Below are 15881 nucleotides of genomic sequence, written 5' to 3'. Positions count from 1 at the left end.
ACTTGACCCGTTGGTCGCTTTTGCCATTTTAGTTAACTTCTGGTGATTAAAGAAGCCTTTTTCGTCTATTAGGACCTGGTTCAAAGCTTCCGATTGGCCGACGGTTGACGATAGGAGTTTCCGTTCGGTCTCGCTATTCCTCATATTGCAAATAAATACGTCTCTAATCCATTCTGACAAATCAGATTCTCTGAAGTTGCAGGTGCTAGTTAGATCCGTCAATGCTCCCCAGAACTGTCCAAAAGATTCCCTTTTCTTTGTTTTCGATTTAGGAGTTTGTACCTCTTAAATGTGACGTTTGAAGGTTTGTTAAAAGCAAGATCTAAGAGATCCCAAAATTCTTTAAAAGAGATGGCTAAAATTTTTACTCAAGGGTTTTTCTGAGAGAATACCCTTGTCCCATCATTTCCAAGAACTAGAAATGAAATTGATTTCAACTTTTTGTCCGCTTCCGCTCGTTTCAATCCTCCAAATTTCTTTATTTCATCGTATATCCTTTTCTCTTCGGCGGTTTCGTAGGACTTCATAGTTGATCTGTTTCTCGCCTCCCGACTGGCTCGTTCATTTTTCGACCTCTTTTCTGTGGACTGTTCGAGGATTGGAATCTGACTTTCTGGTACCTCCGGTCCCATTAGATTGTCGATGTCAAGATTCTTCTACGCTATGATGGCCAATTGAAATTGGTCACTCCAGTGAGTCCAGGATTGTGGTGGTTCTTTTGTGTGGTTCGACCAGATTGCATGAATTCCCCGCAGGTTCGATTCATTTAACTGCGCCATAATAAACTCTTCCAAAATTGCTCCCTGAATTTCTAAAATTATGTACACTAACCAAGAAATTAAAAGAATAAAATGGTTAAGAATGAATTACGACTGTCTAAACTAAAAAAGCAATAAAACTGAATGATCGGCGGTATATAATTATTGCTAAAGGTCAAAAAGTTAAAACAAAATGAACAACTCACAACACTGATATAGGTTGCTTTTTTCATTCACCGGTCGGAATAATCAGTATTTTTTCCCAACGTTTTCCATGGCTGTTTTTGAGGGGAATAGTAGAAGTTTTGAGGTTAAAGTGTGACGAAATTGTCTTTTGTAATTTGCTACTAGGTGAAAACTTCTGTGTTTGATAATTGTTGGCTGCATTTTAACTGATTTAGATTCATTTTAACTAACGTTGAAAAAAGTTAAAGTGGATTTGCACAAAATACTCAAAAAGATTTTTGCTTCCCTTGTGTGAAAACCTGTCGTGTAGTTTGGACGATGTTATTTCACTTGCGACAGCGAGTGACTTGTAATCGACACATCGCTTTTTTCCCGTAAAAACATTTCTGACAAATTCAAGATGTACGTGCAGATTCAGGATTCACGTGTGCAGGCTGATATGTTCAATTTCTTGAAACTCAAACAAAAGGACCTGTTAAATCAATTTATGCAGTAGTTAGTTTTTTAAAATAAACTTATTTAAAAAAAGTTGATTATTTTCTGGTGTGTATTTTTCTTTCGGTTAGTTTTCCGTTTTTCTTTCCAAATGCAATATAAGTTATCCGGTACGCTTTTCAAGCAGTTTGTTTATGATCTAAACAGTTTTTTTCTAGAATTACCCTTTCGATAAGCAAGGATATTGCAATCGGATGCAATTTTTTTCCCTTAAATAATTTTGCTTACAGAATTTTCTCTTTTGTAGGAAGGGTAAATTACAAAACATGCTGAATTTCTCGAAAACTCAAGTATAACTACTTTCATTTACCTAGTAAATAAGCGTAGTCGTTTCCGACAGTAATAACTGTTCCAGATAAGATTTTTTTTCGGATTCAAGGTTTTCCGCCTAGTTTCTGTCGGCTCAATCCCTGTTACTTTAAGTGACATTTTTACTATCTGGCATAGTTTTTTGTAAAGCTTGAAATTTCAAATCAATTTTAAATTTTTTGTACTAAAACTGAAAGTTCTGTAGTTTGTCATTATATCAAGTCTGATTTTGAAAAATTTAAATTTCTATCAGCTTTTCAAATGACTGACTACTCACGGCTTCTGTTTTGAGGAACTTTTCAACTTGTTTTGGGTAGCTTCAAGGTCAAAAATATCTTGTTCGATAATATGAGGTGTTATGAAAATGTATGGGATTTCCTTTTTGACTTTTCTTTTTTGAGACGCTTAGGAATTTTCTTTTCACTGTTAGTTAAAATTGGATTTTTCTCGACAGTTTCTTCAAGAAAATTGATACCAAAGGAAAGACTGGCTACTACGTTGTGTGTCTGCATTTTTTTCTAATCTCTTTTTACTCTACTTCACCTTCAACGGCCTTCGAAAATTTCAAGGGGGAAATTGTTTGACTCATTTTCTTGGATTGTTTGTCAGAGACATCTCCGTCAAAATTGAGATGAAGTATCAATGAAAACAACAAGTACTGGCAATTTCTTCTGAATCAGCCGTTAAGCTTTAGTTTTTTTATAGAAGAATTTTGTGGCCTCAAAAATGGCATTTCTTGACAGTTTCGATTTTTTTCACTTTTTTCAACTTTTTCAATTCATTTTTAGGACTAAGTGTTCATCGATAAAAACTTTAGCTGGGATCTTCATGGCACAAACATCCCTATTTTTATTATGGAATATTTTGGCGTCAAAAAAGACAAGGTTTTGACATATTGACCGTTTTTGTAAACATTTCGGCTTTGCTTGAAAACTACCCTGCTGGGTTTAAGAAATTAATAACAAAGTGATTGGAGAAGCCTCCCGGCATAGATAGCTACGCTGAACTTTTGAAGTAAAATTGTATTAAATTTCGGAAACGTCAAATTTATTTGAGTTTTGGATTCATTTTGAAAGTTTGTTACTTATCTCGAAAATTACCCTTCCTAATCTGATATGAAAAATTTATTAAAATATAGAGCTGAAGTAACCCTCACTGAATTAGCTGACTTGCACTATTCTTTGTGAGATCAAAATAATTGCCTTGATAAATGTAAAGTTATGAAATTTGTCCGCTTTTGAAAAATTTTGGATTTTTCTCGAAAAGTTTTTTTTTGCCAATTTTTAGGTTAACGGTTCTATCGAGGAAACCGTTTGTGAATAATCTTCTCATTGCAATTGGATACACATTAAATTTATTTTTAAAGAAACGGTTTTTCGGAAAAGTCAAAATTTTGTACTTCTGGCCGTTTTTTTGCCAATTTCAAGAAAAACATTTGCCAATTTTAACTACCCTACCAATTTCAAGATAAGCTGTTTACTTGAAATATAAATGTTCGGGATTTCTTCACTGCTTAAGCTGGTACCTCAGCAAAAGTTGAATTTGTTTATTTTTGGAATCAATTCGTTACGAGGCCAATGTGTGTTTTTTGTGAATTGTAAGCGGATTACGCAACAACGAAGCTCCCTTTGTTCTTCTTTTGTTCTTTCATTCTCTTTGATCGTTCAGACAAAATTTTAACATGTTTACCAACTTGTCTCTGTAGTCCAGGAACATACAGACACAAAATTTTGCGCCCATGCAGTGCACAGTTTGACCTCGTAATGCTTTGGAAACTTTTTGACTTTTTTCAAAACTACCCTGCCAAATCTGAGATTGAGGGCTAAGTCAAAGGAACAGGTTGCATGAGTTTTTGCGCACAAGCGGTGACTCTTTAATTTTTCTATGAAAAAATTTATGCCCTTTCTGAAATTAACACAGTTTTTGCAATTTTGGCAATTCTCTTTTTTCTCGAAACCTACCATGGCAAGTCTAAGATTTAGAATTCAATCGAAACAACAGCTTGGGTAAATCTTCCCTGTAGAAGCAGCTACGCCTTACTTTCCGTAAAAAACTGTAATGATTTAGGAACAAACTTTTGAGATTTTGATCATTTGTTGGAAATTTTTTCTTTTCTCAAACACTGCCCCGCCAATTTTGATGTTAATGATTCAATTAAAGATTATGTTGTGGTTCAAAGTCTTATTATGACAGCAGTGTTCTTTTGGCTCAACAACTGGACAACTGGATTTCTTTTGCACAGTAATCGATTATTTTTTCAACTTAAATTTTTTCTTTTCACTCTCTTGTAACGCATAGTTTGTGTTTTATTGCAAGTGTCGTGAAGCTCCGCTTTGCCTCTGTGTTGTCAAACGTTTGTTATACCTTCTGGCTTTTTTCGGAAGAACTTTGTTTGAGCATTGACTTGGTTTCACGTATAATTAGCAGAACGTAATTTTTTTCTCACTTTTGGAATATTGTTTTTTTTTTTCAAGTAGAAAAATGCTCGCAATACAATTGTTTTAATTGAAAATTGCACAATCAACGTTTTTCGACAAAAAAAACAGAATCAAAACTTCGTAACTTCGTCGACCAAAATGTTCTCTATCTACAAAAAATTATGTTAAATTCATTGAAATTAAACAGAAAATTATGTAGAATAGTTTCTGAATTTTTTTTGATGATTTCAAGAATCAAGAAGATCAAAATGTGGCTTTAGAAGTCTTTGACACATTTTTTTAATGTATGAAAAATGTTTGATTAGCGTTTTCCATTGACTCCATGTACGCGATTGTATGGAAAGTATTTCTGTTTGGAGCCCAACTCGGGAATCCATGGCTAGGCCTGCGAGAAACTTCCCTCATATCTGACTTTCTCTTGAAGTATTTTCTGTCTTGATCCTAATTTCCCAGTTTTTGCTTTCCAATTGTTCCGTTTTCTTCATATCTTTTCCCCTATTATTCAGGCATCGCTATGCATGCATTCTTCATTATTTTTTCCATGATCATCGCTGAAAGTGTGGAGCATATCTATGACCTTAATTTTTGTATCGTTAGTAGAAATCTGTGACGAAGATTCTGTTTGAGTTTGAGATTGTGACAATGTCAAAGTCTTCATTATCTTCGTCACAAAGTCTGCCTGGGCGGATCTGCTTTTATGGAATTAGTTTGAAACGAATCCTTTGTCAAGTGATTTCGAATGATGAATAAATAAACTACAGAACAACAGATAAGAAAGAGCAAGCATTTTGATGTGGTATACTCAATAACTTTCTTTATTTGTGTAAGTATTAAGCTTTAAGCAAAAGAAATCCTACTGAGGGGTCAATTAATCTTAATCTTCTTCGCTTTGATATTAAATCAAAGCTAAGCCAGATTTAACAGAATTTCCTTCGAATCACTCATCGATTCAAATTTCATTTTTATTTATTGTTGAATTTTTAATTTTTATTTTCTGCGAAGATTCACTGGTCACCCAATTTTATAAGACATTCCTTGTCTAACACGTTGGAAATGCTTTTAATCGTCTTTAGATCGTCTTTTATCTCTCCTTTAAACTAATCAAGCAAGAATGTTTTGCTTGCTTGATTAGTTTTTCTCGAAAACACAAAACTTATTTTAATTGTTAGAAAAGTAGTTTTTCCTTTAGTTATCTAGCAATTTATTGAAAAACAAAACAGTTATTTCCAAAAGGTTTGATATATGCTGAAAACAAAAAAGTTAACCGAAACGATGCGTATAACGTGATCTTTTGACTTTAGGAAGCAAGTTAACATCCTCCCCCAAAGAAATTTTGAGCAGGGAGAAGATTAAATTGAAGTTGGAACTTCCAGCCAATTAGAATCAAGCATTTTAATTGCAGTGCTTAGAAAAAAGGTTTCAAATGAAGGACAGGAGCAGAAGATTCTAATTTAGTCTAACTGGGGGAGAAGGGGGTGGGGAGGTTAACTTAATCTGGTTTTACAAAACAAACTGTGATCTTCATTTGGTGATCTTCTCAAACTGTGATCTTCAAAAAACAAACCAAACTTTGATTTTCACACCTATACTCAGGAAAATAAAGTTTTCATGATAAACAAAAATTTGAAAATAATTTTATAAAGTGAGAAAGTAGGAAACACTCATTTATATCATTACCCTTGCGATAAGCAAGGGTATTGCAATCGGGTACTAGACGTTTTCCCATAAGCAACTTTGTTGACAGGACTCATCTGGACATTTGGGAATCTACCTTATTTCATAATGTATTCAAATTTTTTGCACGTAAATTTATGACCCTAGGAATAGTCAAATTTTTTAATTTTTGATTGTTTCGTGGATCTTTTTGACTTTTCTTGAAAACTAATGTCTCAAATCTGATTTTGTGAGTACAATGAGATAAAAGGTAGTGGGAAGCTCCTCTACATCAACGGATATAAACAATAATTTTACACAAGAAATTATGGCCCTTGGAAAAGTCTTATTTTTGATTTTTTCAGTGTTTTTTCAAACTTTTTGAATATTTTCTAAAATTACCCTGCCATACCTGAGATTTTGGGTTTATTTCTCAGAACTGGCTTCATGAAGCTCATTTGCTTATGCGACTCTGTCCACATTTTTGACCCTAAAATTTGGACCCTCGGAAAAATAATGCTTTTGATTTTGTGACAATTTTTTTTTCTAATGATTTTGATTTTTCTCGAAAACTACTCTCCCAAATCTGATGTTGTGGGTTCAAGGAGATAAGGGGTAATGCGAAGTTACGCTGTTTTAGCAGTAACTAAGAAAATGTTTTACATTAGAAGTTATCGCCCTCTGAGAAGTCAAAACTTTGGTTCAACTAGTTTTTTTTCAACGTCTAAAAAATTTTTCGAATTACGTTTTTTATTTGTTGTATTGTATCGCAAGTGGTTTAGAAAGTTGCTCTAATCCAATCTGTAATCCACGATGGTTTCACAAAATGTTTTGAGTTCGTAGCATTTCTTGTTAATTGTTTAAAATCCCAACTTCCCAACATCTTACTATTGGAAAAAACTGTCAACAAAAAGCTTTCTAAAAACAAGAACTTCAGACACTTTCAAGATAGTTTTCCAAAAAATTTAACCTCGTTGTTTTGACTTTTGAAGAGAGTGACAGTCCATTTGTGCTCGGAGTGGTTTTTGCTCCAGAAACATTTGAGTTTTTGACCAGCCATTTGCCATTTTTGACGGATTTTTTATATAATTTGAAAACAATTTTTGAAATACAATAAGAAAAAATCACATGTAACCTGCAATGCAAAAATATGAAGGTAAAAGTTGAACCAAATCGGTCAATTTGCAAAAATTTCTATGCCACATTTTTGTGCTAGTCAATAATTGTTTTTATGCACTAATTTCACTTTTTTATACTTAAAATAACGTGTGGGGGATGACTTACAAAAAAACCCATTTTGTAAATTTTCCTTTTTTTGAGAAATTTAGACAATTTTTGAAAAACTTGAATACAAATTCACAGATGACAAAAAGAGGCAACCAAAAAAATTAAGCTGCAACCAAAATAATCAAGCTGATTAAAGTAGACTTGTTTCTAATTTTCCGCAACCCGGATCCATTTCATTAAAGCTGAAAAAAGGCCATTTACAGAGGCTGATAAGCATTCTTTTAGCTAATTATAACTAATTATCGTGGAGTTTTACTAAACTCTGCAACGTTTTGCAACGATTTTTTTAAATAGTTATAAGTTTTTGTTAGATACGATATTTTTAAACGATATGATATTTTTAAAGACATTAGAGGAAAATTCGCACACAAGCCAACTTTTCGTTTTTGCTCGTTTTTCGATTTGAAAAATTGATATTTTTGTGTAAATAACGAAAACCAGAAAGTAGATACGCAAAACGCAAACACAAAATCGCGAGCAATACCACCATAGTTCAATCATTTATTTTGAAAAAAGTTGAATTTATATCAAACTATGTGACTTATAGCGAAGTTTTTTATTCCATAAGATATGCTCTCTTTTCTCGTCTGCGTTTGGTTTACATTTGCATACAGTAAAAAATTAATATTTGGGTTTTCTAAGCAGACTTTCAAATCTCAAACAATTGCACCTTCGATTTAAAAACCACTTTCTTACTAAAAATCTCGACCAACTTCAGCATTTCGCACACATTTACATCAAATGATTACTAACGTTTGAAAACAAAGCTGCTCGTATCAGGACAAAACCATCTATGATTCCGACTATCTTGTAAAGTCTTTGAAGGAAGGTTCGCTTTGAAAAATGATGAAATTTTTGAGAAAAAAAACACTGTTTTTCACTTTTTTAAAAACAATCCCCTACAACATACAAAATGATATGATTCGCATGCAGTGAAGTACTAGTAGCGTGCCTCAGTTTATTTTCTAAGAATTTCTGGGACGGCTTAAGTGTTTATTAAGCGTTAATAGCACAATCTTTAAAACCCATACCTTGGCAAAAAAAGAGCACAAAAAATATATATTCTCAAAATTGATCTCAAAACAACAATACCGTTCGGTGGATATTTTAGTGGAGAAATCAAATTATTGTCGAGAGAAAACCACCCCGAGCACAGTTAGTTATTCATTTTCTTCGAAAGTCTAAACTAGAATAAAGAGATGGCCTCTATCAAATTTGGAAATTAATTTGAGCCGTATTAAAACGCTCCGAAGGTGGTTATAGTACGAAATAATTTGCGCGTTATTTGAACTTCACAATAAAGTATCAGTGGTGATCTTTCTTTAAAATATGAGTTCAAGACGTCAATATCCTTCAGACGGCTTTAAATATTCCATTCAAGAAGATTTATCTATACTATCGGAAACTGTTTGAATGAAAACAACGAGCACAGATTTCATCAAAACTTTTTAAAAAAACTCTTTGAAACACTGGGGTTTTATGCCCTAATCATCTTTCTACATCTTTAAAACCAAAAATTTGTGGTTGAATCTGATTGCCCAATTAGCCAATCAAATTCGATCAAAAAAATGAACGAAAATAGAGATTTTTGATCAATTCAAAACATTCATTTGATGTGGGCTAAGTTTTGCAAGTTATTTGAATCAGAATGATATTAGGTCAAATTTCCATATTTCCGGTTTTTCGGTTATCCTTTTTATCCGAGGGAAATGTTTATTAAAACGTCTGACCGTGTTGCAAGTATTTCAATTGAACCATGCAATACAATAACGAATAATTTTTAGCCAAATCAACTTTTGAGTTTGATCAAAACACATTTTAGTGGCAGTTTCAAAAATTAAATGAGTTAGGAGAAAATTATACGGTGGGTCACTTAGGGGGGATTGATTGTACGGTTGATCCGACAAGTATCTTATTGGTGATAGCCGATGGACAAAAAAAAGCATTTTGTTTACAGCTAGTTTTACGCGAAGACTCATCAGCAGTTGCTGACAACCATAGGCTAATATAGCTTAGAGATGACTCAGAACGAGAAAACGACGGCTGCAATCGTCTCTATAATTCTATCAAGTATCGTCGGCTCCATTTGCGGAGCTATTGGCAAAAAAAAAGTCAACTAAATGGACGAGAAATCAATTTGATTTATGGCTCGTTTACATTTTTTATGCAGTCTGCTCAGTTATTTTGCTTCAAAATACGAAAAACAATCAAACAGTTGTCACATATCAAAGAATTGGACTGTCAATCTTAAATGGATTCTTTTTCATTGGTACTTCCTGTTACTTTTTCTTCAAAGCGTTTGATGTTCTACCATACGGTGACGTAATTGCTATTACTTTCAGCACAACATTTTAAACAAGTTTGTTTTTTGAAAAAGTCCGATTCAATTACAAGTTGCCAACTCTCACTTGTATTTCGGCCTTTATTAGTTTTACTGGACTGATAATATTCTCGCAGCCTGATAGGCTGCGAAACACATTTGAGAAAGAAACATCTGAAGCTTTACAAGGTGTTGCTTTTACAGTAATTTCAGGAGTAGCCTGGGCGTTTTCGTTTTTAAACCTCAAATTTATGAAAGACATTCCTGTATGTTACGATTGGCTGTCCTTTTCGATCGGATCTTTAAGTGCAAGTATTCCTAGCTTTCTTCTGCAGCAAGGTTCGCTCACTCAATGCAACATCGATGCGAGGTTAACTCTCCTTTCGGCTTGCACGTTTTGGCCGTGTGCGTCTTTAACTTCAATTATTGGATCTCAACTATCGTTGCCATCGATAATGATGCTTCTTCGACTCATAACAATTGCGATCAGTTATCTAATGCAGACAGTTTTTCTAGGAGAAGCACTTACTTTGTGCTCAGCTGTTGGTGCTTCTGCGATTGCGTGCGGTGTTGTCATTCAAGTTGTATCTATGTATCGTAAATGAGTCTTGAAAAAATTATAAACATTTATACTTCGTGAAAAAGTGCACTTTCAGTAAATGAATTGATTAAAGTTTTTAAACCGCACATTAAAATTTGTTTTCGAGATGTCCTTATTCATAAGTGAAGCCAAATAACACCACAAGGTCAACTTAAGTAATCTAAGGCACCCCATGTAAAAACTACACTGGTGAAACATGAAGACTTTTGGATTTAGTATGAAAACCCTATGACTTAGCTTTTTCGTCATACTTTGGGATTGTAATGGTTGACTTTTTTTATAGTATGAAGTTAGAGCAACAGCTTTTCTATATCAAATAGATTACGACTGTTCGTATCACGGAAAAATCGTGAATGTTTCGACTGCCCTTAAAGTCCCAATGAAAAAGTTTTTGATCGAAAAAAAAAGAGAAATAATCGAAAAAAATGTACTCTATTTTTTTTATCTCTCACACCTAATGCCGTGTACAAAATGATACAAGACTGCTCATATCAGGGCGAAGCCCTGAATGTTCCGACTGCCTTTTAAGGTCTATGGAGCAGAAAGAAATTGAAAAAACTAAATGTAAAAAAATATATATTTTTTTCAACTTGAGAATTTTGTGAAAATCATACCCCCACACACCATATAGATTACAAAGAGATAGATTTTGCTCCTTGTAACAAATCAATTATGGCAAATAAGCTTCCTTCAACCAATTTGGAACGATTTCTAAGACGGATTAAATCTCCGCTTACGCGTTATTAGCGCGAAATATATCGCGCGGTAATTGTCCGAATTTGGCCAAACTGGCAATCTTTAAACCCCCAAAACTTTACGAAAAATGATGACAGTTAAAATATACTTTAAATTTTAGGCTCAAAACAACAATAACTTTCGATTGATTTGAAAAACTCCGTCAAAAATGGCTAGTTAAAAAGTCGAAATTTGTCTGAAGAAAAAAACCAACCCGAGCACAAATATTCCGTTACTTTCGTTACGAGAGTCGGAACAACAATAATATCCAAGAGTACTGTAACAACTGAATCAAAATGTCTGCTTCAATTCATTTCACAAATATTCAGTTTGCAGCTTCCGCTGCATTAGGACCTTATATGTAAATCTCGCGTCAGTAATGCCAATGTGTTCAAACAGACAACTTTCAGACCACCGCAACGGGTTCTTTTCCATGATCCCGCATAGTTTAACATTACGTTTCTCCTAGTTGTTCCAGTTGTTAGTTTGACTAGATGCGTGCTTTTACGTTGTAACGATTATATCTTCACAAAGTTTTGTATGTTAAACATTTAATACTTTATTTTATTCTGACAATGTTGAAACAATTGTTCACCGCAGGAAATTCTTTTCCATACTTTGGGTCTATATGATTGATTTTTTATAATTTAGCATGCGAGTTTTTATAGTTTCTCTTGCTTTGACCTTCGTTATGTTTTGTCTGTCTTTTTGATATCTTTCTTATGCACTATGGTTTGGAATTAAATCCCAAGTTGCTGTCTTTTATCACACAAGCAAAGCTGGTTTTATAGTATGAACCATCTCTTTTTCCAACCTAAGTCGCAAATATTGTTGCGATGCAATTGTTGCGACAAATTGTGTTCATTTTGAAAGTATTCATTTTGATACAGCTATTAAGTACAGCCATTGCTAAGGATATGAACACTGACTAGTATATTACAAATAGCCTTTTAGCTCCAAGGCATTATGGATATGTAGCGTAGAGGTAGGGAAGGAAACCAGCAACAAAATAAGAGGGTTCGATTTTCGGAAGGGTCGGATATTTTTAATGAATTTTTTCGTTACTAGTTATAATGCGGACTGTCTTCCAGTTTTCCTCCTTTCAAATTCTTTTTGAAAAGCTCCTTTACCGTTTTCATAATGCAATGAAAATTGGCATGGTGAACAAAGTACCAATTATGAAGAACTTTGTTCTTCGTACTTCACATCGTGACATAACTCATTTAGCCGTAATAACCTGTCAAACAAACATAAAAATCGATGTTTTGGAGGTGGGGGAGAGGAAAAGAGCCAAACTTTGTCCGCTCTATAAATTGAAGCATTTTAGTTGGTAACTTTTTTTTATCAAACTGACTGGTACTTCTAATGCGTCAAATTTGGCTGGCGTCACTCAGCAATTATGTAGACTCATAATTGGCGTGCGTCGCTTAAGAAAATTCGTAGACACATTCAGTTTTTCCCAGTAGCGTTATCGGTCATATTTTTGCTTGTGTATGCAAAGCGCAACTTCGAATTTGTGTAAACAATAGCCGGACCAACCTTAAAACTCCCCCTAATAACTCTTAAGTGAATCACCGACATAACAGATTGATTGAATATTATAACATAAAAAAAATCGTTGATTTAACTACCTTTGTAGTCCATCACAAAAGAAATTGAACGAAAAGTTTTAAAATTATTTATTTTTATTTGTTTTTATGAAATGCATAATTTATAAAGATTTCTTTTCAGAATTAAAACAATGATTGGGGAGGAAATTTTATAGTAGATCATTTAGGGGGATAAGATAGTACGGTTGATGCCGATATCGTTTTATACCAATATCGATGTAATGAATGTTATATTTCAGTTCTAAAACTTGGTTTTTTAACCTTAAATTCAAATCTAAAATGGTTAAATTTTTTCTAAAATAACATTCGTAAATTGGAAGATCAGCTTTTTCAGATCCAATTTCAGATCGATAACTTGTTTAATTTGTTGGTTTCAGAACTGAAAAAAATGTATCTGACGCAATTTGTTACAGTTTTTTTTGTTTTTCAACAATTATAGTTTCTGTTAGAATCTAGTTATTGTTTTTTGCTAGAAACTGGAAAAAAACAGGGGTTTACACGAGCGTATGAGATTCAAATTTTTTTATTGTGCTTTTGTGACTTTGAAAAAACACCAAAAAAGTCTACTAGAGTTATAGTTTGAATTTTATTTTGTGAAAAGCTCGGAATTTTTCTCCGCTATTTAACCACATTGCAAATTAGTAAAACGGAAGAAGACAAAAAATTGAAAAATCAGATGTTTAATTGAAGTGCATACGATAAACGTTTTATTAAATGCTTAATCAAGGCTTGGATACATTAAGAATGAATTAATGATTTTCACCTTGTCTCAGATCTGAATATTTGTTAACTAGTCAGTTAGGATCTGAAACTTTTTTTATACCAGATCTATATTCCCGATAGGTAATAAACAAGACTGCTCGTATCAGTGCAGAGCCCGGATTGTCCGACTGCACATAAACATCGAACAGTTTTATCATTTGAGTTTTTGACAGACTTCGAAATTTAGCAAATATTAGCAAATTTTAGGCGTTAAAAATTTGTGTCATGTTCGTAAACAATTAATAAGACCGAAATATTTTTCCTCAGTTCAACTTGGAACGTTTTTGCGGCGCTGGATAGTTTGCTACGCGTAAAAAACGTGCGTTACACTTTCAGCATCAAAATTAAAATCGAGCAGATTAGTACTATTCGTTACACAGTATTCCGAAGGTCATGTAAGTTTAGTGGTGAGCGCGAAACTTCGGATCACAAAGACCAAAAAACCGATCCCCGCGTGGGGCATCTAAGCTTGTTAATATGATCAACTTTCAACCAACGAAAGCAATATGGAGATTTTTAAGTTTCGATAAGGAGATTTGTCGATATTTTGAATCACAAAAATTTTGTTAAATTGCAAGCGTTGCCTTGATATTGGTTCAACTTTTTCAATTGAACATATATTTTTTTGAAAGATACAAAAACATTTTTTTCTTCAAAAGCGAAATTTTCTCAAAGGAAATTTCTCTGCATAATGTCCGATAGTGAAAGTTGCAATAAGCCTAAAACAGCTATGAAATCCAAATTTGATTTTCGTGTTTAAATTTGAAAAACGGGGGTCTTCATGATGGAGGGACCAAATGGAAAACTTTACGAATCAGAATCGTTAGATGCCTAACTGATTTTTACATAAAATCGAAGTTATTGCTAAAAGAAAACAAAGTTATAGCAGCACAGGCACAATAAAGTTTTGCTGGACAATTCGTTTCGATTTACAGACGAAAAAAAAATGTTCGATTTTTTTTTTTTCAAAATCAGTTTTCGGTGTTTTTTTCCAATACCCGGCATCGATTTCACAGTTCTAACAATTTTTTCATATCCATTTTATTTTACAACCGCTCACTATTAGTTTCAAACGCATGGATATGTTTTATATGTCGGAGTTTTTTGAGGTTTCTCTAAGATTGTTGAATACTCAATTCCGATTGCCCGAAAATAAATGAAAAAAAAAATTCCAACATTCAGTCAACATTCAGTACCTCAACCCCTTGTTACCACCATAAAAATTATGCATTTCGTACTTTTTGTACCTTTTGTTTTTATTGTTTGTCAATTTCTTGGTTTTTCTCATTTAGTTTTTTTTTCCATTTATTTAATTTTTTTAAATCAAATTTGTTTTACATACAAGTTTTCAAATGAGTTTTTAACCAATAATATTTTCACCTATCTTTTATTGTCGTTTTAGCTCTATTGAAATCACGCTGATAATGAATTCACGTTTTATTGAACCTGTTGGTTAAGTTTTAACATTAAAATTACTATATGATTGGTGCTGTTTTCAGGTGCAGTGGTCGGATGAAGATATTTTTTATAACAGTAAAAAGAATTAAGCAAACGAATAGGCGGTATTTTTGCAGTTGATTTTCAAAATATCAATTTTGTTGATATTGAAATCGCAGCCGAAAACTGACCATAAAAATGATGCAATTTATCAGCTAATTTTTTTGTAACTAAATAAAGTTTGTTGTCATTGTTAATGATTTGCTATTCACTTTAAAAAAATTTTATAGCAAAGAAAGAATCAACTATTTAAAATAGTTGCTTGAAGAAGAGAGAGAATTTATTTCTTATTGTTAATGGTAAATATGCAAATAACGAGAATTTAAACAAGAAGCACCAGAAACAGTGAGGGGACAGTTAACGAACCGAATTGGGTTACAGAGCACTGCCCGTTTTATCAAATGAAATACGAATTTTGAGATCTTCAAAAAGAAAAGGAAATATATATATATATATATATATATATATATATATATATATATATATATATATATATATCTGAAAACATAAAAGAAGATATTGGAAAAAAAAACTTAAGTTTGATTAAACATAAAGCAACAGATTTATGGCATTGTCTAGGCAGGTTAATGACATAAGGTCCAAGCTCTGCGTCAATTTTTAAAATGATTGTTTAATCGTAGTCGATATAAAATCAAATTAAATAAGAAAGTAGTTCAAAGTCATCTCTCATAATTTCTGAAACTCGCTAGTCGTAGGCACCCCTATTCGGTTTCAAAAACAAAACTTGAACTTGTTCACTTTACGGTTAATGCTTCTACTAACTGTGTCCCATCCCTTGAAGCCTCTCTATCACCAGTAGAACTGATTGGGGGCTAAACGGTCAGTAGATACCTAACTGAGCCCATGCGGCAGTAACCAGCGAACAAGCCCAAGTGTGGTTTTCAAAACGGCGAAGACGCATTGAAAACCATATGTAATTATAGTTAGAAAAAACTTGCAACATTCAGGCACTCCACATCTGTCATTATGCGGCATTATCCTTGCATCCAAAAAAATGTCAACAGACAACAAATTTGATTAGCTCTTCATTGCTTAATAAAAACAATCACAAATTTCGTGGGCAATGCGTTGAATATCTAAATTGGAAACTTGATCAAAAATTTTTAGAATTAGGGAAATTTGTCTAAGTAAATTAAAAAACTGAGCTTCTCCGTAACAATTTGAAGCTTTTTGAAATTTGCTTAATAGGCATTCTCGTTAGATTAAAAG

The sequence above is a fragment of the Symsagittifera roscoffensis genome, chromosome 8, assembly GCF_963678635.1.
Source record: "Symsagittifera roscoffensis chromosome 8, txSymRosc1.1, whole genome shotgun sequence".
In the NCBI taxonomy this organism is placed as follows: domain Eukaryota; kingdom Metazoa; phylum Xenacoelomorpha; order Acoela; family Convolutidae; genus Symsagittifera; species Symsagittifera roscoffensis.
Note: the sequence above shows the minus strand (reverse complement) of the source record.